This window comes from Saccostrea cucullata, unplaced genomic scaffold (assembly GCF_032062105.1).
Source record: "Saccostrea cucullata isolate Sc308-1 unplaced genomic scaffold, CSIRO_AGI_Scuc_v1 ctg1728, whole genome shotgun sequence".
NCBI classification, from domain to species: Eukaryota; Metazoa; Mollusca; class Bivalvia; order Ostreida; family Ostreidae; genus Saccostrea; species Saccostrea cuccullata.
This window is the reverse complement of record NW_026940371.1, coordinates 62724-85136: the sequence shown is the minus strand read 5'-3', so window position 1 is coordinate 85136 and position 22413 is coordinate 62724. Positions and strand designations below refer to the sequence as shown.

General features: G+C 35.7%; 1 protein-coding gene across 27 annotated transcripts in view; it reads left to right on the top strand.

The window, feature by feature from the left end:
- The first annotated feature begins 9160 nt into the window (after positions 1–9160).
- LOC134255284 (uncharacterized) overlaps positions 9161–22413 on the top strand; it is a 60679-nt gene continuing 47426 nt past the window's right edge. For 14 of the 27 annotated variants that reach the window (XM_062737801.1, XM_062737794.1, XM_062737795.1 and 11 more), the window contains exons 1-4: positions 9161–9262; positions 11630–11695; positions 12730–12795; positions 13943–14008. The gene's annotated coding sequence lies outside the window, so the exon portion shown is untranslated. Of the gene's footprint in view, positions 9263–11629; positions 11696–12729; positions 12796–13929; positions 14009–22413 lie in introns of all 27 variants that reach the window. The other 13 variants (XM_062737818.1, XM_062737808.1, XM_062737809.1 and 10 more) reach the window with 4 other exon arrangements.

The following is a 22413-nucleotide window of genomic DNA, read 5'->3' as shown; positions in this document are numbered from 1 at the left end:
TGTCTCCGCAATAAATTAAATGATGAATAAAATTAAACTTTGTATCGATATCACCTTTTAATTCTTGCATATTCCATAGGTCAATATATCAATACTCGTACTGTAAACGTAACTACGTTCAACAAATGACGTTGTAGATATTAATAATGCCATTAACGCCAAATTCTAGCATTTTAAACGAAAGCTTGGAAATTATTTAGCAAGAAATCTAGCGAGAAGACATATTGATTTTTTTATATTAATGGTTTTGATTTTACCTCTTCTTGACTTTCTGAAATTCCTGAATAATTCGTCTACGACTTTAAAAAGTTATCCAACCTTTTTAAAAGAAACTATTTTCACAAAATTGGCTTAAAAACGTCATTTTCCCATATATTTCAATGGCAAAAGCGTCAAACAGGATTAAAAACTATACCGCGTTTACAGTACTATAACATTAAAATTACTTAGGCAAATTTAATAAAACTTGCAGATGATACGCTTTAAATTCTAAGGAACATTTTATCAAATTTTCAGGATATGTTTTCTCGTAAGAATTTTTATGCAGCAAACCCGCGACCTACCTTAAGGAACCCTATCTACACTGTACACTAAAAAGTTCTGATTCTATTGAACAACGCCACAGTTTAAGGAACCCTCTCTACACTGTACACTAAAGAGTTCTAATTCTATTTAACAACGCCACAGTTAAGGAACCCTCTCTACACCACACACTAAAGAGTTCTGATACATTGGTATGGCCTAAAAAAAAGTTTGTTTCCTGTACATTCTGTAACCCGACCGACCCATTCAAATTACCCCCGGGTGGATTTTTTTTTCTGACAAATGGCAAAACTTCATTTGATCAATCAGCTGATTCCATTTATTAAAAAAAAGAAAATTAGCTTGTAGCTTAAATTGAGACATAAGATATCTCAACCTAGTTTATATTTACCCTAGTTATTAAGAGTAATCATTATTTTCTGAAGTTCGTTTTCTGCCGCTTGGCAGCCATTTTGGATGCCATGTTTAGTGTCCACTGTAAATATGACACCTAGTATATTCAGTCTGGGGATGTTGGACCATTCATAAGCAAAAGAAAAAAAAAATTCCGACCTACCGACCTTTAATTTTTTGGGAATGTTACAGGAAACAAACATATATTTTTTGTTAAGCCTATTGTAAACTGGACAACGCCACAGTTAAGGAACCCTCTCTACACCGCACACTAAAGAGTTCTGATACATTGGTATAGTAAACTGGACAATGCCACAGTTTAAGGAACCCTCTCTACACTGTACACTAAAGAGTTCTGATACAGTGGTATTGTAAACTAGACAACGCCACAGTTTAAGGAACCCTCCCTACACCGCACACTAAAGAGTTCTGATACAATGGTAATTGTAAACTGGACAACGCTACAGTTAAAGGAACCTTCTCTACACTGCACACTAAACAGAACTAAAGACTTTAGAAGCAATGCCCAAGCAAGGGGGAGATAACTTTCCAGATTCACTCAGCCTCGTTTTGATTCCGTATCGGAAAGAGCTTGAAAAGTACGGCTTGATAAACTACTTTTCCTCTTGTTTTCAAATGTTTTGATGACCTTTCTGTGAAGTTAGTATTGCCAACCCTGAATGTTTGAAATATGGCACAATTAGTCGTTTTAAAAATAGATTGAAAAATTAAAAATTCTCTAATTTTCATGTACGGACAAGTAATATGTCAAAACATGCACAAGTAGCTCCCTCTGTTATACCACTACAAATGCATATCACATGCAGGCAAGTATTCAACCGTTCTTGTTTGCCATACGAATTTTTCTAAGGGCGACTGGAGAAAATTTGGATCGTTCATATCGAGTATGGCAGCCAACACGTGTGTAGAAAAAAATGTAAACAATGTGAATTGAACCTCTGGCAGTCTTTTTTTCTTCATTGACAAGGTGATACAATGTTATATTCTTGTTTTTGAACTATGCTGAAGCATTTTAATCATGAAATTTTGTTCAAAGGCTATTTCGTGTGCGAAAACGAAAGTAGGGTTCATCTCAAAGTGAACAAGAATAAATTTCAAGATTGACTTACTTTGGTGAAGGAAACAGTGAAAGTCAAATAAATCTTCATTTATAATCATACTTTTATTTTTATTGATAAGTTTATTACTTTAACCGACAACACAGCATACGAATAATGAGACATAAGCTATTCTGTATAAATAAAGAAAACAAAGGAAGACAACTCTTGCATTTTACATTCTGTGTCATATTTTCTTCTATGCCTCGAAAGTATGAAATTTCAGGTAAAATTAACCAACTGGTACCAAGGTTATTTTCTAAAATTGTTTTGATCTAGCATTCCTGTAGTATCTGCTTTTAATTTGCTGATGTACACTTTCCAATCATTTTCCTCGGAGAGATGGATAACTCTGTAAGAATTCTGCATTTTTTAAACATTCATAAAAAGCTATATTTTCACCCGATTTAAGAAATGATTGCTGATATGGAATTAGTGGGTCATACTTTACACAATGGACATAAAAAACTGACAATTTTTTGACTCCTTAAAAATTATTGGGCATTGCTACTAAAGAATTGTGAAAACAGTGGTATTGTAAACTGGGCAACAGTAGTAATGCCCAATGATTTTTAAGGAGTCCAAAAAATGTAATTTTTTAGCTCTACTGGTCAGAGACCTGAAGAGCTTATGCGATATTGGTGTCCGTCGTCCATCTAGCCGTCCGTCTGTCTGTAAACAATTTTTCAAAACGCTACTTCTCCAACAGTTTTGGTTTGATTTTAATTTAACTTGGCACACTAAGATACATAGAATAGTATATCGGTTTTTGATTTCGATGAACGGTGTTGGCATGGTTACTAAAAATAGAATTTTCTGTGAAATTCCTTTAAAATGCTTTTCCTCCTACAGTTTTGATCTGATTTCAATATAACTTGGCACACAAGTAGACTACACTAAGATACATAGAATAGTGCATCGGTTATTGATTTCGAGGAATGGTGTTGCCATGGTTACTAAAAAAAGAATTTTCTGTGAAATTCCTTTAAAATGCTACTCCTTCTACAGTTTTGGTCTGATTTCACTATAACTTTGCACACAAGTAGACTACACTCAGATACATAGAATAGTGCATCGGTTTTTGATTTCGATGAACAGTGTTACTGAAAATAGAAATGTCTGTGAAATTCCTTTAAAATGCTACTCCTTCTACAGTTTTGGTCTGATGGCAATGGCTTCTTTTCTCATCCTTTGTTATAAGTACAAACCAGTAGAGCTACAGTCTCGCCAGAGACTTCTGGTTTTATATCCATTGTGTAAAGTATGACCCACTGATTCATTTCTCAAATCGGGTGAAAATTAAGCTTTTTATGAATGTTTAAAAAATGCAGAATTCTTACAGAGTTATCCATCTTTCTGAGGAAAATGATTAGAAAGTGTACATCGGCTAAATTAAAAAGCAGATAATACAGGAATGCTAGCTCACCTGAGCCGAAGGCTCAAGTGAGCTTTTCTGATCAGAATTTGTCCGTTGTCTGTCATTGTCGTTGTCGTCGTCGTAAACTTTTCACATTTTCATCTTCTTCTCAAGAACCACTGGGCCAATTTTAACCAAATTTGGCACAAAGTATCCTTGGGTGAAGGGGATTCAAGTTTGTTCAAATGAAGGGCCACACCCTTTTCCAAGGGGAGATAATCATGAATTTGTTAAAAATTAATGGCAATTTTAAAAAATCTTCTTCTCCAGAACCGCTGGGCCAGGAAAGATGAAACTCATTTGGAAGCATCCTCAGGTAGTGTAGATTTAAGTTTGTTCAAATCATGATCCCCCGGGGCAAGGGTGGGGCCAAAATGGCCGACCCAAGTTTTACATAGGAATATATAGGAAAAATCTTCTTCTCCAGTAGCACTGCGCCAGGAAAGATGAAACTCATGTGGAATCATCCTCAGGTAGTGTGGATTCAAGTTTGTACAAATCATGACCCCCGGGGCAAGGGTGGGGCCAAAATGGCCAACCCAAGTTTTACATAGGAATATATAGGAAAAATCTTTAAAAATCTTCTTCTCCAGAACCACTGGGCCAGGAAAGATGAAACTCATGTGGAATCATCCTCAGATAGTGTAGATTCAAGTTTGTTCAAATTATGACCCCCAGGGCAAGGGTGGGGCCAAAATGGCCGACCCTAGTTTTATATAGGAATATATACGAAAAATCTTTTAAAAATCTTCTTCTCAAGAACCACTAGGACAGGAAAGATGAAACTCATGTGGAATCATCCTCAGGTAGTGTATATTCAAGTTTGATTCAAGTTTGTTCAAATCATGACCCCCCTCAGGGCAAGGGTGGGGCCAAAATGGCCGACCCTAGTTTTACCTAGGAATATATAAGAAAAATCTTTAAAAATCTTCTTCTCAAGAACCACTAGGACAGGAAAGATGAAACTCATGTGGAATCATCCTCAGATAGTGTAGATTCAAGTTTGTACAAATCATGACCCCTGGGGCTAGGGTGGGGCCAAAATGGCCGACCCAAGGATATATAGGGAAACCTTTTAAAATGGCCGACCCAAGGATATACATGTATAGGGAAACCTTTTAAAATCTTCTATTCAAGTACTTCAAAGCTATGATTAGTGATATTTATATGGAATCATCCTCAGGTAGTGTAGTTTCTAGTTTGTTCAAATGATGAACGCCTGGAGGGGGGGGGGGAGTAAATTCAAGCCTGATGTGCTCAGGTGAGTGCTGTGGCCCCTGGGCCTTTTGTTTATATACAAATAAATGTTAGACTACTTGTCATTAATCAATTGGGTACAGAAAAAGCAAAGTGATTGGCTCATAAGCACGGCTCTTCTAGTTACTGGCTGTAACAGCTCAGCTCTTATGATTTCGTTTTTAACAGGGTCTTACAGCTCGGCTCTTACTGGCTCCCTCTGTAGCTTTCTTGATAATAAATAATATCTAAAGCACAGGCCTTCAGATCGCTTAGAAAAAAATTCAGGTGTTGAAAAAAAAATAAAAGTATGGAACTCTTTTCATGGGATACCTACTTTCGCCAATAAAATTCTTTTAAATTAAATGCTTTAAAATTTTACTTTATTTAAATACATGTATAAACAATCTTCAATACAACCAAAGTTCATTCCGTAATTCCTTATATTTCTCGAGATATTCTGAAATCAATTCCCAAATTGACCCTAATTTTTTTATTCGACATCAGCTTGGGCCTTCACTAATTGTAAAGCGGGAACGACGGGACAAATTTTCCCCGGAATTTATTCTAAACTTATTGAATATTTGCTCATTTGCATTCGAGCTTTACAAGGTTTTTCTTTAATTTGATCAAATTGTGTAACTAAGTTACAAACAACATTTTAGCAGTCTAATTGTTTTGAAAATCGAAAGGTATATAAGGCATTCCGGGAAAAATTTGTTCTACCATAGCTTCATTTACATTCATAATCAACATGGCGGTAGTTGTTGATGTAGACGTTTTCAAATTAATTTTTCGCGAAAAGAATATTATTACGGACTTAACGTAACAATCTGGCGTAAGAAATCAACTTTAAATTGTTGAAAGATTTTGCAAATACTATGCAACTCTTCGCCGCACTTCAAACACCGTCTATTTACATGTGAATGACCAGGGGCCAAAGCTAATGTCGAGTAACAGAAGTTTTTGAAATTGATTTCAGAATATCTCAAGAAATATATGGAATTTCGGAATGAGCTTTGGTAGAATATAAGAATGTTTATCTATGAATAGATTTAAATAGAAAGTAGAATTTTAGAGTATTACAATAAAAAATATTTTATTAGCGAAATTAGGTACCCAGCGTAAGAGTTCAGTACCAAAAACCTGTGATCTAAAGCCAGGTAAGACTTATTCAGTCAGGTCTAAAGCTTTAAAATTAAGCTGTTGGCCCTGCTAACGATCTAGTCCTATCGGAAGCCATTTTAATCGACTTCAAACATTGATTTGTCAAAACAACACCCAGTTAATTGTTTACACCTGCACTGATAATTAATCCATCGGCATTGTTTACGTAGATCTAAGCTTGGGTTGTAACTGGAAGTTAAAAGTGCAACCTAATTTACGAACCAAATCCGGAAATCGGGAGATTTCTGGGTTGTTCGGCAAAAATCTGATAAGCATGACCCGCCGGGTCATAAAAAATAATCGGGTTACGGGTTGAAAAATCGGGTGTGACCCGACGAAATCGGGTGAGTTAGCAACTATGCTTTAAATATTTTTATTCTTTTAAGAAAAATATTACCTTCTTATTATCAATTGATAGCCACTTGTGTTCTCACTTCTGCTTCAACTTTGCAACTAATTCAAATCCACCGCTTCACCTGTATTTATAATCTCTGTGCCAAATGACGCCACCTAGCTGAACATTACTATAAAACAAGACTTGTACCGGAATAACTTTTCCTGGATTGTCTCATTTTTTAAGTAATAAACTTGTCATTAAAAGTCAAAGTATGATTATAAATGAAGTTTTTATCTGACTTTCACTATTTTTTTAACAAAGTAAGTCAATCTTGAAATTTATTCATGTTCACTTTGAGGTGAACTCTATTTTGGTTTTCGGACAGGAAATAAACTTTCAGGGGCGTAGCAACAGGGTGGGGGGCATGGGGGGCCTGCCCCCCACTTTTTTTCCAACCTTACCTATGCTATAAAAAATGTTAATTGAAAGCCTGTTTGACCCCACCACTTTTAGTGATGTACCGAAACTGTAGTATTAGAATTGGTATTGAGATAGTTGATACTGAGAAAAAGTTTACCTCAACCCCCCCCCCCCCCTCCTCTGGCGAAATAGGATTTTCGACTTTGAGCAACTTTTCCCTTTCTTCCTCTGTTTCTTTCTTTTTTTCTTTTTTGCTTGTCAACTTTTTCAGGTAAGTAAAAAAAAATTCTCTGGCTGCCCCCCCTTCAAAAACAATTCTACGCGCCTGCTTGTGTACATGTTGAACGAAATTTCATGAATAAAATACTTAAGTTTTTTTCAGGACATAGTTCAAAAACAAGAATATAAATTTGTATCATCTTGACAATGAAGTAAGCAAACAATTCACATTGCTTACAGTTTTTTCTACGTACGTGTTGGCTGCCATATTGAATATGAATGAGCCAAAGAAATACGAACGCTAACTCTGGATTCCTGCCTACATTTTGGAACCATTTAATTTAAAATAGATATCAATTTGGCCATAAAATGTTTGTTTAATACAAAGAACAGTTCAATGGTAATTGATGAATTGTCTTGGTACCAGTGCTAAACAGCAAGTTATTCATAATTCCATGTCTTGAAAAAAGAAAGGTAGACGATATTTTCCATTGAAATCGGATTTTCAATCATCACCAAATTAAAAAAAAGTCTTGGATATGATTAAATGTTCTTTATATCTTTTCTTATGTTTTAGGCAAAACAATAAAACTTACCTGGTAAATATATCAATAAAATATAACAGTTGCTTAGTTTGGTTATTGAATACCCAAAGGCAGGGTAGGGGAGCAAAAAATGCATGTCAACTAATCAGTAGTGCCCCTTTCACACATGAACCCCTGACCCTTAGGCCTAGATCCAAACATTGCACAATTGCATCCTTGCTTTTCAAAAATATTTGATTAATACCAAGGAAAAGATTTTAAACAATTCATTAATTTTTAGTATCCCCCCCCCTTGTCTATGGTACCCCTGACCCAGGGGCCTTGAAATTCACAATACTGGAAGATTAGGACCCTTGCTCATCATAACTATATAGGTATATTCACCTGCTTAATACCTAGGAGCAGAAAGGAAAATTTTCAAACAATTCATGTATTTTCACTATAATATCAATAGAGCCCCGCCCTAACAACAGAAACCCAACCCTGGGGCCATAAAATTCGCAATTTTGGAAGAGGCATTCTTGTTCATCATTACTATAGTATATACTTAGTTAGTTTATTTAATACCTAGGAGCAGAGAAAAAAATCAAAGAATCCATATATTTTCACTATATAATCAATAGAGCCCTGCCCTAACACCAAAACCCCTGACCCTGGGGCCATAAAATTCACAATTTTGATAGAGGCGCTCTTGCTCATCATTACTATGCACTTAGTTTATTCATTTAATACCTAGGAACAGAGAAGAAGATTTTTAAAGAATTCATGTATTTTCACTATATAATCAATAGAGCCCTGCCCTAACACCAAAACCCCTGACCCTGGGGCCATAAATTCACAATTTTGGTAGAGGCACTCTTGCTCATCATAACTTTGCACTTAGTTAGTTTATTTAATACCTAGGAGCAGAGGAGAAGATTTTCAAAGAATTCATGTATTTTGACTATATAATCTATAGAGCCCCGCCCTAACACCAGAATCCCTGACCCTGTGGCCATAAAATTCACAATTTTGGTAGAGGCACTCTTGCTCATTAAAACTATGCACTTAGTTGGTTTATTTATTACCCAGGAGCAGAGAAGAAGATTTTCAATGAATAATGCATTTTCACTATATACTTATTTAGCCCCGCCCTAGCACTAGAACCCTTGACCCAAGGGCCATGAATTTCTCAATTTTGGTAAAGAACTCAATGTTGATAACAATCATGCAAACAGTTTGACTGCTTGGTGCCCAGGAGTAAAGAAGAAGATTTTCAAAGATTGCACTAATTTTAGTGGTTTTGGCCCCACCCCTCAGGCCCCAGTGGGGCAGGGATCATGAAATTCACAATTTTTGTTCTCCTTTACCCATAGATGCTTTGTGCCAAATTTGGTTGAAATTGGTTCAGTGGTTGCAGAGAAGAAGCTGAAAATGTTCAAAGGTTAACGCACAACGCACGACGACGGATGAAAATCTAAAAATTGACTTGGAGGTAGGCGGAGAACAATACTATTGTTAGCAGTTCTTTGCTCCAGTGGGCCTTGAAAAATCCGTGTGGTGAACAAGAACGGTTGAATACTTGCCTGCATGTGATATACATTTTTAGTTGTACAACCAAGGAAGTATTGTGGCATATTTCTGCCCCCTACATGCAAGATAAATTATGTTAACATGTAACATAATTATGTAGCCATGCAACATTTTTATGTCAACATGTAAGTTAATAATATCATGAAATGTACCAAGAACTTTTATTACAGTTTAGTACATTCACAAGAGAATTCTTGTCTCAGTTCTTTAATTTGTTTGTGTTAATTTTGACAGCTTCTACAGGATGTAATGTACAACATGTGAAAGGATTACGAGGATAATTATCATTATACAGGTATTTATTTTTATGCCCCACCATGAATATGGCCGGGGCATTTAGTGTTTGTCATGTCCGTCTTCCATCCTTCCGTCTGTCCTTCCGTCACATTTTGCATTTATCTCTGTTCAAAGCTAAGTTTCAAAGCTAAGTTTCAAAGATATTTTTATCAAACTTCATATGCTGATAGATATTGATGAGAGCTATGCAACTGCATCAACATTTTTGACCTTGACCTTTCCTTTGGCCTTGACCTTACTTATCTTAAATTAGTGTTTTGCTCAGTTTTAAAGATACCATTCGAGATATTTTTATCAAACTTCATTAACATTTTTGACCTTGACCTTTCCTTTGACCTTTGACCTCACTTTTCCTAAATCACTGTCAAATTCACATGCTGATACATAATGATATACTAGTAAGAAATTGAACTGCATCAGCAATTTTGACTTTGACCTTTTATTTGACCTTGACCTCACTTTTATAAAATTGTGTTTAAGTCAGTTTTTATTGAAGAGATCAATCTAGATATTTTTATCAAACTTCATATCTTGATACATATTAATGAGAGATATGCATCTGCATCAACAATTTGACCTTGATGTTTCCTTTGACCTTTGACCTCACTTTTCCTAAATCACTGTCAAACTTCATATGCTGATACATACTGATGTAAGCAATTCAACTGCATCAACAATTTTGACCTTTTATTTGACCTTGACCTCTCTTTATCAAATTGTGTTTTTAAAAGTCAGTTTTAAAGAAACAATTTATAATATTTTTTCAACTTCATATGCTGATACTTACTGATGAGAGCTGTTCAACTGAATCTACAGTTTTTAGCTCACCTGAGCTGAAAGCTCAAGTGAGCTTTTCTGATCACCCGTTGTCCGTCGTCCGTCTGTCTATCCGTCCGTCTGTCCGTCTGTAAACTTTTCACATTTTCAACTTCTTCTCAAGAACCACTGGACCAATTTTAACCAAACTTGATACAAAGCATCCTTAGGTGAAGGGGAATTTAAATTGTTAAAATCAAGGGCCAAGAACCCTTCCAAGGAGAGATAATCAAGAAAATACAAAAATAGGGTGGGTCATTAAAAAATCTTCTTCTCAAGAACCACTGGGCCAGAAAAGCTAAAACTTATATGAAAACATCCTGGGGTAGTGTAGATTCTAAATTGTTCAAGTCATGACCCTTGGAGGTAGGGCGGGCCACAATAGGGAATCCAAGTTTTACATAGAAATATATGGGAAAAAACTTTTAAAATCTTCTCAAGAACCACTGGGCCATAAAAGCTGAAACTTATGTGGAACATCCTTGGGTAGTGTAGATTCTAAATTGTTTAAGTCATGACCCCTGAGGGTAGGGCGGGGTCACAATAGGGAATCATAGTTTTACATAGAAATATATAGGGAAAAACTTTAAAAATCTTCTTCTCAAGAACCACTGGGCCAGAAAAGCTGAAACTTATGTGGAAGCATCCTGGGGTAGTGTAGATTATAAATTGTTCAAATCATGACCCCTTGGGGTAGGGGGGGGCCACAATAGGGAATCCAAGTTTTACATAGAAATATATAGGAAAAAACTTTAAAAATCTTCTTCTCAAGAAGCACTGGGCCAGAAAAGTTGAAACTTATGTGGAAGCATCCTTGGGTAGTGTAGATTCTAAATTGATCAAATCATGACCCCCGGGGTAGGGCAGGGCCACAATAGGGAATCCAAGTTTTACATAGAAATAGATAGGGAAAAAACTTTTAAAATCTTATTCTCAAGAAGCACTGGGCCAGAAAAGCTGAAACTTATGTGGAAGGATCTTGGGATAGTGTAGATTATAAATTGGCCAAATCATGATCTCTGGTGGTAGGGCGTAGTCACAATTTGTATTACAAAGGGGTGGGGGATATCTGTTAAAGAACAGCATGGCCAAAGTTTCTCAGGTGAGCGATGTGGAGCATGGGCCTCTTGTTTTACCTTGGCATTTCCTTTGATCTTGACCTCACTTTAATGAAATTAGTGTCAAACTTCATATGCTGATACATACTAATGTAAGCACTTCAACTGCATCACTATTCAAGATATTCTGATCAAATTTCATACATTTATACAAATTTTCATGTTGCTTTACTAATATACCCTCGGCGGGGCATTCATGTCCTCTGGACATATTTATAGTTACCTTTATATCTAACAGGTTTGTGACAATCGGAAAGTAAATTAAGAAATGTGTTACAGTTTTGAGAGTATCAGACAACTTTTATCAATGCATCATGAAACATTTCCATGAATAATCTAAATTAAACCATACTACATGTATAACATTAGTCTTTTAAGACATTGAAGCTATACAGAAATATTTACTCATTGTACTTAGTTTGTTTTGACAGGTCTCCCAGGATGTGCTGTTTAACTATGTAAAGCTAAATAGGCTGAAGAAATCACCATTTTAACAGGTTTCAAAAATATTTTAATTTTTAGCTCATCTAAGCCGAAGGCTCAAGTGAGCTTTTCTGATCACATTTTGTCCGGTGTCCATCTGTCTGTCTGTAAACTTTTCACATTTTTGACTTCTCAAGAACCGCTGGGCCAATTTCAACCAAACTTGCCACAAAGCATCCTTGGGTGACGGGGATTTAATTAAGTTATTTTAAATGAAGGGCCACACCCTCATTCAAGGAGAGATAATTTGGAATTAAGGAAAATTTGGTGGGATGTTTTACAAAATCTTCTTCTTAAGAACTATTGTGCCAGGAAAGATAAAACTTATGGGAAAACATCCTCAGGTAGTGTATATTCAAGTTTGTTCAAATCATGACCCCCGGAGGTAGGACGGGGCCAAAATGGCCGACCAACGTTTTACATAGAAATATATAGGAAAATTCTTTAAAAATCTTCTTCTCAAGAATAACAAAGCCATAATTCATCATATTTTTATGGAAGCATCGTCAGGTAGTGTAGATTCCATTTTCTTAAAGTCATGACCCCTGGGGGTAGGGAAGGGTCACAATGGTTGACCAAAGTTTTACATAGAATTATATAGGATTTTTTTTTAAAAATCTTCTCAAGAATAGCAAAGCCATAATTGATCATATTCATATGGAAACATCCACAGGTTGTGCAGATTCATGTTTGTTCAAATCATGACCCTCGGGGGCAGGGCGTGGCACAATGGCCGACCAAAGTTTTACATAGAAATTTATAGGAAAATTCTCATCTTCTCAAGAATAGCAAAGCCATGACTGGTCATGGGACTACTTTGGGATTTAAACTTTTCAATTATAATAAACCAATTTGTATTTTTTCCTAGCCATAGTACTCAGGTAAGCGATGTGGCTCATGGGCCTCTTGTTTAATATTACGGGTTGGTATTTTAAAGACTTGACAATTTCCATGAATAATCTAAAATATGTCATACAATGACATTAGTTTTCAAGACATTGAAGCTATACAGAAATATTTACTCATTGTACTGTGTTGATTTTGACAGGTCTCCCAGGATGTGCTGTTGAAGTATGTAAAGCTAAAGAAGTGGAAGAAGTCACCATTTTGACAGGTTTAACTAATGCCTAAATTTAGTTTTTTAGCTCACCTGAGCCGAACGCTCAAGTGAGCTTTTCTGATCACATTTTGTCTAGCGTACGTCTGTCTGTAAACTTTTCACATTTTCGACTTCTTCTGAAGAACCATGGGGCCAATTTCAACAAAACTTGATAAAAAGCATCCTTGGATGAAAAGTATTTGTTCAAATTTGTTCAAATGAAAGGCCAAGCCCTCTTCCAAGGGGAGATAATTATGAATTAGTGAAAAATTAATTGCATCTTTTAAAAATCTTCTTCTCCAAAACCATTGTGCCAGGAAAGATGAAACTCATTGTGAAACATCCTCATGTAGTGTAGACTCAAGTTTGTTCAAATGATGACCCCTAGGGTAGGGCGGGGCCACAATGGCTGATCAAAGTGAAAGCATCCTCAGGTACTGTAGATTCAAGTTTGTTCAAATCATGACCCCCAGGTGTAGGGCGAGGCCACAATTGACGATTAAAGTTTTACATCGGAATGAATACATTGGAGAATCAAATTTTTGAAAACTCTTCTTTTTAAGAACTATAAAGCCATGATTGGTCATATCTTTATGTAAGCATCCTTACGTAGTGTTGATTAAAGTTTGTTCAAGTCATGAATGTGAAGTAGGGGGTAGGTAGGGTGGGCCACTATTGGAATTTTTTTTCCCAAGAACAGAAAAGCAATGTTTAATCATATAAATATGGAGGCATCCTCAGGTAGTACAAAGTCATACTGGTTCAAATGAGGGCTACCACGGTTAGGGCTGGGCCACAATGGGAGGGGAGGGGGGTTCAAATGAATAAATAGGGAAAAAATCATCTCCTCAAAAACAGTAAAGGCATTTGTTGTATGGAAGCATCATTGGATATTTGGTAGATTAAAATTTCAGATTCCCCGTCTAAACTACTCAATACTGAAGTGATTTCTGCATTTATTTCCTAGCCATAGGTCTCAGGTGAGCGATGTGGCCCATAGGCCTCTTGTTTAATTTTACTGGTTGGTATTTTAAAGACTTGACAAAATTCAGGTCTACATTTCCATGAGTAATCTAAAATATATCATACAATAACATTAGTCTTTTAAGACATTGAAGCTATACAGAAATATTTACTCATTGTACTGAGTTTATTTTGACAGGTCTCCCAGGATGTGCTGTTTAACTATGTAAAGCTAAAGAAGAGGAAGAAATCACCATTTTAACAGGTTTGACTAATGCCTAAATCTAGTTTGTTTAGCTCACCTGAGCCAAAGGCCTAAGTGAACTTTTCTGATCACATGTTGTCCTGCGTCTGTCTGCCTGTAAACTTTTCACATTTTCGACTTCTTTTCAAAAACCACTGGGCCAATTTCAACCAAACTTGGCACACTGTATCCTTCGATGAAGGGGATTCAAATTTGTTCAAATGAAAGGCCAGGCTCTCTTCCAAGGGAAGATAATTATGAATTTCTTCTCCAAAACCATTGGGCGAAAAATTAATTGCATCTTTTAAAAATAGTAGGGGGTAGGTAGGGTGGGCCACAATTGGAAATCTATGAATATCAAGAATTTTTTTCCCCAAGAACAGAAAAGCAATGTTTAATCATATAAATATGGAGGTATCCTCAGGTAGAACAATGTCATACTGGTTCAAATGAGGGCTACCACGGTTAGGGCTGGGCCACAATGGGAAGGGGGGGGTCAAATGAATAAAGAGGGAAAACTTATCTCCTCAAAAACAGTAAAGGCATTTGTTGTATGGAAGCATCATTGGGTATTTGGTAGTTGAAAATTTCAGATCCCCCGTCTAAACTACTCAATACTGAAGTGATTTCTTCTTTTTAGGTCACCTGAGTAAACTCAGGTGACCTATTGCTATCTGTTTTTAACGTCCCCCGTCTAAACTACTCAATACTGAAGTGATTTCTTGTCGTTTGTCGTTTGTCGTGCGTTAACATTTGAACATTTTCAGCTTCTTCTCTGCAACCACTGAACCAATTTCAACCAAATTTGGCACAAAGCATCTATGGGTGAAGGGAAACAAAAATTGTGAATTTCATGATCCCTGCCCCCCTGGGGCCTGAGGTGTGGGGCCAAAACCACTAAAATTAATGCAATCTTTAAAAATCTTCTTCTTTACTCCTGGACATCAAGCAGTCAAACTGTTTGCATGATTGTAATCAGCAATGAGTCCTCTACCAAAATTGTGAAATTCATGGCCCTGGGGTAAGGGGTTCTAGTGCTAGGGCGGGGCTAAATAAGTAGGTAGTGAAAATTCATTATTTCTTTGAAAATCTTCTTCTCTGCTCCTGGGCATTAAATAAACCAAATAAGTACATAGTTATGATGAGCAAGAGTGCCTCTACCAAAATTGTGAATTTTATGGCCCCAGGGTCAGGGGTTCTGGTGTTAGGGCGGGGCTCTATTGATTATATAGTGAAAATACATGAATTCTTTGAAAATCTTCTTCTCTGCTCCTGGGTATTATATAAACTAACTAAGTACATAGTTATGATAAGCAAGAGTGCCTCTACCAAAATTGTGAATTTTATGGCCCCAGGGTCAGGGGTTCTTGTTTTAGGGTGGGGCTCTTATGATTATACAGTGTATAGTGAAATGCATGAATTCTTTGAACATCTTATCCTTTGCTCCTGGTAAATATGCTAATGATCTAATTACATATTTAAGGCCAGGATTTATTTTATTTTCAGTTTTACAAACCCTCTGCTCAAGGTTTTGAATTTTTAGAAAACAAAAAAAAAATTTTCTTTCCGATGTCAAATTTGAGTCAGGATCGAGATTTCAAATTTACGAACTCGTACTTCCGGTTTTACGATAAAAGGAATGTAAATAAAGCGCTAGCTTGGTTTAGTGTAAAATTCATCGATAAGAGTGCCATTCAAAACGTTTCACCCGTTCAAAGGACAAATAAAATGCTGACGACTTTGTTGCACAATGACATGCTGGTGAGATAATTATGTATTCGTTTCAAAAGTAACTGTAAATTATTTTCCTCTCCCAGGTTTTAAACTGCCCGTGGTAGTTATTGCATATTGCCAGGGACATTGTTTAGGTCTCTGTTATAGCTTACAGTCTAAGCATCATTCTTCAGAAAAGGGGTTGCTTATGCATCAGATGTAATGAATAAAACTATGGGAGAAGCGAAGTCCATTTGAGGAAGAAATAAACAATAACCTGAAGAAATAAAAAAAAATTCAATTATTAAAAGGCAAGAATATACAAATATATACAGGCATGTAGTATCATTTGTATCAGCCAGAAAAATTATTTTACACTTAATTGAAAAAATTGTTGACCCTACTCCCCAATACTCCCTGTCTGTTTTATGATAGGAATTATAATTTTAGGCATCAAGTAAATTTAAGAATTGATTTTTAGGTCACCTGAGTAACTCAGGTGACCTATTGCTATCCGTTTCTGTCCGTCGTCGTCCGTCGTGCGTCGTGTGTCGTGTGTTAACATTTGAACATTTTCAGCTTCTTCTCTGAAACTACGCTTCCAATTTTAGCCAGTTTTGGCACAAAGCATCTATGGGTGAAGGGGAACAAAAATTGTGAATTTCATGGCCCCTGCCCCCCTGGGGCCTGAGGGGTGGGGCCAAAACCACTAAAATTAATGCAATCTTTAAAAATCTTCTTCTTTACTCCTGGACATGAAGCAGTCAAACTGTTGGCATAATTTTAATCAGCATAGGGCCCTTTACCAAAATTGTGAAATTCATGGCCCCAGGGTCAGGGGTTCTTGAGTTAGGGCCGGGCTTTGTTGATCATATAGTGAAAATGTAAAATTATTTAGAAATCTTCTTCTTTCCCCCTGTAAATAAAACAGATAAACTAGGTGTATGGTAATGATGACCAAGGGTGCATCTTTCAAAATTGTGAAATTTGTAGCCCCAGGGTGAAGGGTTTTGGGGTGGGAGTTAATTTAATGTCTATTGATTATTTAGGGAAAGTGCGTTACTATAGATAACTCTTTTACTTCTGAAAATTATAGGCAGTCAAACACTTTGCATGAGTATGATTAAGGAATATGCACTAAAATGTCTGTAATAATGTTTTTAAACAACGTATGGAATTCAATCATGCACCCGAGAGAGATTTTTCAACCGATTTTAGTATTCCGGAAATATAGTTGCGATGCCGATACATTTTGTGATTTAGAATATTTCACGCATGCGTATACTTGTTATCGGCCATTCAGCGTCTTCCGGCAACTCAGAAGAGTCTTCGGAGAAAGCCAAGCGACATTATACCATTTATACGATTTATTTTGTGTTTTTCTTAAGTTTAACAGTTTGTATTGCGAACGGTGGGTATGATTATTTGTAGTTATTAAGTTTAAACAGCATGGAATGTGAAGTGCTTTTGTGAATTCGATTTCTCGGTAATCGTTTTTGAGGTGACATAATTTTAGACTGATAAAGGTTGCCGATTCGAGCAATTTATATATGTAACAATAAATTATTTTTACTGGGTATTTAATATGTTGTTTTTGTATTTATGTAGAAAATGTGCCTGAACTTGAAACGTGATGAAATATTTCGTCATTTACAATCATTCGAACGGTACCTAGTGTCGTGAAAATGGCACTTACTGAAAGTGAAAACGGCACTTAGGGGACGACCATTTGATCCTGAGGGGGGGGGGGGCTGGCAAATTTTTTTGAGACGGATTATTTATTTTCATGCCTGTCGAGGACAGATTATTTATTTTCAAGATTATCAAGGACAGATTATTTATTTTCTTCTATGTCTTCCCGTACCGTGATCAATTGATTTTTAAAAGACTAATCATTTATATACCATAGGCAGATATAGGTTTGGGGAGGGGCATGTATAACTTCGTTTAGGCAAGAGGTCTGGGGCCGCCGTAAGACCCCATGTCCTGGGGGAAGCCCTGGTGGAGGTTAAGGGAGTAACGTCCCTCCCTCCCGAAGCTCTTGGGTTGCATTTTAAGAGTAAAACCAGGCACTATTATAGTGGTATTGGTTATTATGAACCAAAGTATGACATAATTAATACTGGTCATACCATACTTTGAATGAAGGGGGTTCAGGGGGCGAAGCCCCCTGAAGCTCTTGGGTTTTTCTGTATGTAAAAGAGTAAAACCAGACACAATTGTGTAGGAATTGGTTAGATATGTACCAAAGTATGACATTATTAATACTAGTCATATCTTACTTGGAATGAAAAGAGCCCAGGGGGCAAAGCCTCCTGGGAGCTCTTGGGTTTTTGTGTATTTTAAGACTAAAACTAGGCACAAAAATATTAATTGGTATTATCCCAAAGTATGTCATTATTATTATTACTCGTATCATACTTTGAAATTTTAGGGGAGGGGTTATACACATGTACGTCCAACTTAAATCCACCAGTGTATATTTTGTATAATTTATCGGGGAAGTGTAAAATTTATCTTTTGTGGTGTATAGGAATTGGCTTATATTTAAAGTACTGTTATTCATCACACCTACTAAGTGCACATTAATTCATGTTGACAAACTGACTTAAGTATCCAGTCTAGTAATCTGATTTTAAATACTATTTGGTTTTAAAATGGCGAGCGAAGCGAGCGAAAAAATTTTTTGAATTGAAGACTTCTGAGATTAAATTACACGTAAATAAAAAAGGTATTTTTCACAATATTTAAATATCATAATTCAAGGTCAGATTATTTATTTTCTCTGTAGTGGAGGAAAGATTATTTATTTTCAATATTTTCAGGGACAGATTATTTATTTCCAAAATCTGCCAGGCCCCCCCTCAGAATCAAATGGTCGTCCCCTTAGTATATGCAAAACGGCACTTTTTGTGACTTGTACGTGTATTAATATTCTCTCTGTAAGCACTGCATTGTAGCTGTGTAATAGGAATGATTCAGAGTAAAACAAGACTTACCATTTAATCCCCATTAACTGCCCCTGCCTCTATAACTATAAGCAAGTCTGGTACAATCACTAGATTTAGCTATGTAGCTTGATTTATCTATTTAGCTTTATTTATATACCTGAGGTAGCTTTATTTAGCTACCAAATCAGTTTATTTTTATAAAAAAGCCCTCTTCTCAGGGATTGCAGAAAATATAATTTTGATGCAGTGTCAGCAGTGATCATTTTCAACTTTGAACATGAAAAAATCACTCTTGAAGAAGTATCTTTTTCTGCGCAATTGCAATCAAAGTTCTGAAAGTTTTGGAGCTATGTATGACAGTTAGAACAGTTACTCCTTGAATGAAATGACGAAGAAGTCCACACAATAATAGGTCGGTAAGTATTCAGCACAATATGAAGTGATCATACTCAGCCATGCCTCACCGCACACATGAGAGAGGTTCGTATTTTAAAACCTTCTTAGAATAAATATTAATGGCCATTTAATTGCGATTTTTTTGTCTCTTTTAAATAAAAGGAACAACTTTGAAAAGTTGCATTGAAATAGCCAAATAAAGCTACCTGAGGTAGGTAAATACTGTATACAGGGAAATTTTCGCCCCTTTCGCCCTCTTCCTGATTGGGCGAATTTAAAACGGTGCGAATTGAAATTACACAGCATAATTTCTAAAACAAAACTTAGACTGGGTGAATTTAAAATGGAGCAATATATTTCGCAAGTGCAGAAGGGGGAAAATAACACGGGGCGAAAATAACCCTGTATACAGTAACGCTACGTAGGTAATTCTACCTACTTAGCTAAATCTAGTGATTGTACTGGACCTGATAAGCACCCCTAGGTCTTTTCAATTGTCTGGAAATAAGAACCCCCCTGTAATGTGATTAAAATTATCTAGAAGCATATCAAAAATCTGCCAAAATTTGAAGCAAATGAAATAGAAACTTCTCTATTATCCAATTTTTTGGTTAAGAATGATCAGTTTAACATAATTTAGGTAGATTATCTTCACATAAAGTAAAGTTAAAAATTATTTTAGTTGTTCCTTTAATTATTTTTGGAGAATTGAGAGCCCTGTTTTTGCTCAAAAGTTTTCAAAACTTAAAATATGACATTTAATATTATGAGGATACCAAAAAAACCGCCCCCCTTTTCACAATTTCCTTAGTGCCCAGGATGGTTCATAGGATTTATACGGTATATGCATATCCTTCTTTACCTGAAATTTTAACAGTTTGCAGGGGTTCAAAAATCCTCAAGCCCGACGTCCCGGATTAACAAATTCCGGATCCGGACCCAGCATTTAGAATTCGCCAAAGTCCTGGGACTTGGCTATGCTTCTTGTTTATCTTTTTTTATAAGTTAAAAAAATGATCGTAAAGCTAAAAATGAAGCAAATTCTCAAATGTATTAATAATAAGTAAAAATGTGGGTTTGTGGGCGTTAAAATACCCATAAAACATTACGAACGTTTCAAAAATACAATCCGTCTTTTTATTTTCCATTGCGATTAGACTCTTGCTTTTACGCAATTCCTCATGTTTCCTCCTATATGACAAATGGCAATGAGTTTGTTAAATTTCGGTTTTAGCTGTGACTTACAGCACATTCTAATTTCTATTTACTGTAACTGATGGTTTATTCAGTAGTGAGTATTTGTAAAAGTTATTGTAATGTACCAGTAATCTATCAGTCTGGTATTGTTTTGAAATACCCATGTATGACTATATGACAGTTTATGGAGGAAAAATAAAACATATATTAATACACATAGTCTTTATTCATTCAATGCAACAAATGAAAATAAATTATAAGTTACATAAATTTAATGATGTATAGGTAAATATGGACACTGAAATTTCTTCCTCGGACTTGCTTAAAATTTACTCTTCAAGTCCTGGACCTGCCCATGACAAAAAAAAAATTTGAACCTAAAGCTTGCAAAACATTGTGCAACTGTACAATTCTCAATATCATTAAAAAGGCTATGTAATGACTATGTAAAAGTGCGATATTATAGCATGTTCAGTGTCAGTGAAGCAACATGGATTTTGCAATAATATTGCAAATACCTGGTAGGGGACATTATTGTCCATGTAACATTTTACTTTGGATGCTGGATCTGACCTTTATTTTCCACATAAATGAATTCAAACAATATTTTAACCAAAAAATAAACATGGATGATGTATCTAGGAATGAAACTTTCATACTTGCTTTGGATTCTGAATTAAATCTACATTTTACAGATGAGTGACCAGGGTAATGTTTTATGAATAGGTTCATAATATGACCTGTTCTGAATAAATGTGCAGAAATGGTGCATATAAGGATGAAAACTTCCATATTTGTTTTATATGTTGGAATTAACCAAAATTTTCTTGATATTAAAAGTAAACAGGTTAAAAAATGTTTAAACAGGCCTTTTAAGTAACTATAAGTTCTACTTGATTCATACTTGTATTGATATTGATGTTGAGATATACACTAACCAGAAAAAAAGATTGTTTGGAACATGTTTAATGATTTTATTTTGATGCTTCTTACCATTTGTATTTCTTTGGTATTTATATTTTGTTTGTTCAGGAGTGTCCTTTGAAACTATATTTATCAGAATAAGATGAATTATACTTGCTTTAGATCTTAAATCTAGCCAACATTTTCCAGATGAGTGACCAGGGTAATGTATATACCCTGCGATGAATATGGCCAGGGCATATAGTGTATGTCATGTTTATCTTTTGTCATTCCTTTGCACATTACATTTAGGTCTGTTCAAAGCCCAGTTTCAAAGAAACTATCCAAGATATTTTTATCAAACTTCATTTGATGATAGATATTGATAAGAGCTATGCATCTGCATCATCATTTTTTTTTATGCGCCCGAATTTTTTCGGGGCGCATATTGTTTTTGTCCTGTCTGTCTGTTTGTCTGTTTATCTGTTTGTCTGTCTGTCTGTTGTCAACATTAACCTTCGCCAAAACTTTTGAACCGTAAGAGTTGGAGACTTCATATTTTGTATGCATACACCTCTAATAAAGTTATTTCAAATGACATCAAGGTCAATGACCTTGTGACCTTGACTGTGACCTATATGCTAGAAATAGCTTTTTCAACTGTTTGTCATGACTTTTGAACCATAAGAGATAGAGACTTCATATTTAGTATGCATACTCCACTAATTAAGTTCTTTCAAATGACATCAAGGTCAATGACCTTGTGACCTTGACTGTGATGTATATGCTAAAAATAGCTCTTTCCACTTTTTGCCATAACTTTTGAACCATAGGAGATAGTACATATTTAGTATGCATACTCCACTAATAAAGTTCTTTCAAACAACACTAAGGTCAATGACCATGTGACCATGACTGTGACCTATATGCTAAAAATAGCTTTTTCCACTTTTTGCCATAACTTTTGAACCATGGGAGATAGGGACTTCATATTTAGTATGCATACCCCACCAATTAAGTTCTTACAAACAACACCAAGGTCAATGACCTTGTGACCTTGACTGTGACCTATATACTAAAAATAGCTTTTTCGAACTTTGTTGACGCCGGTCGCATAGTGTTTCACAAACACATCTTGTTTTACCTTGACCTTTGACCATGACCCTATTTTTATAAACTTGTGTTAAGTTCAGTTGTTAGGAAACCATTTATTGGTAATTTTGTTAATGAAACTTTAATGTGGAAACATAGTGATAGGGGCTATTT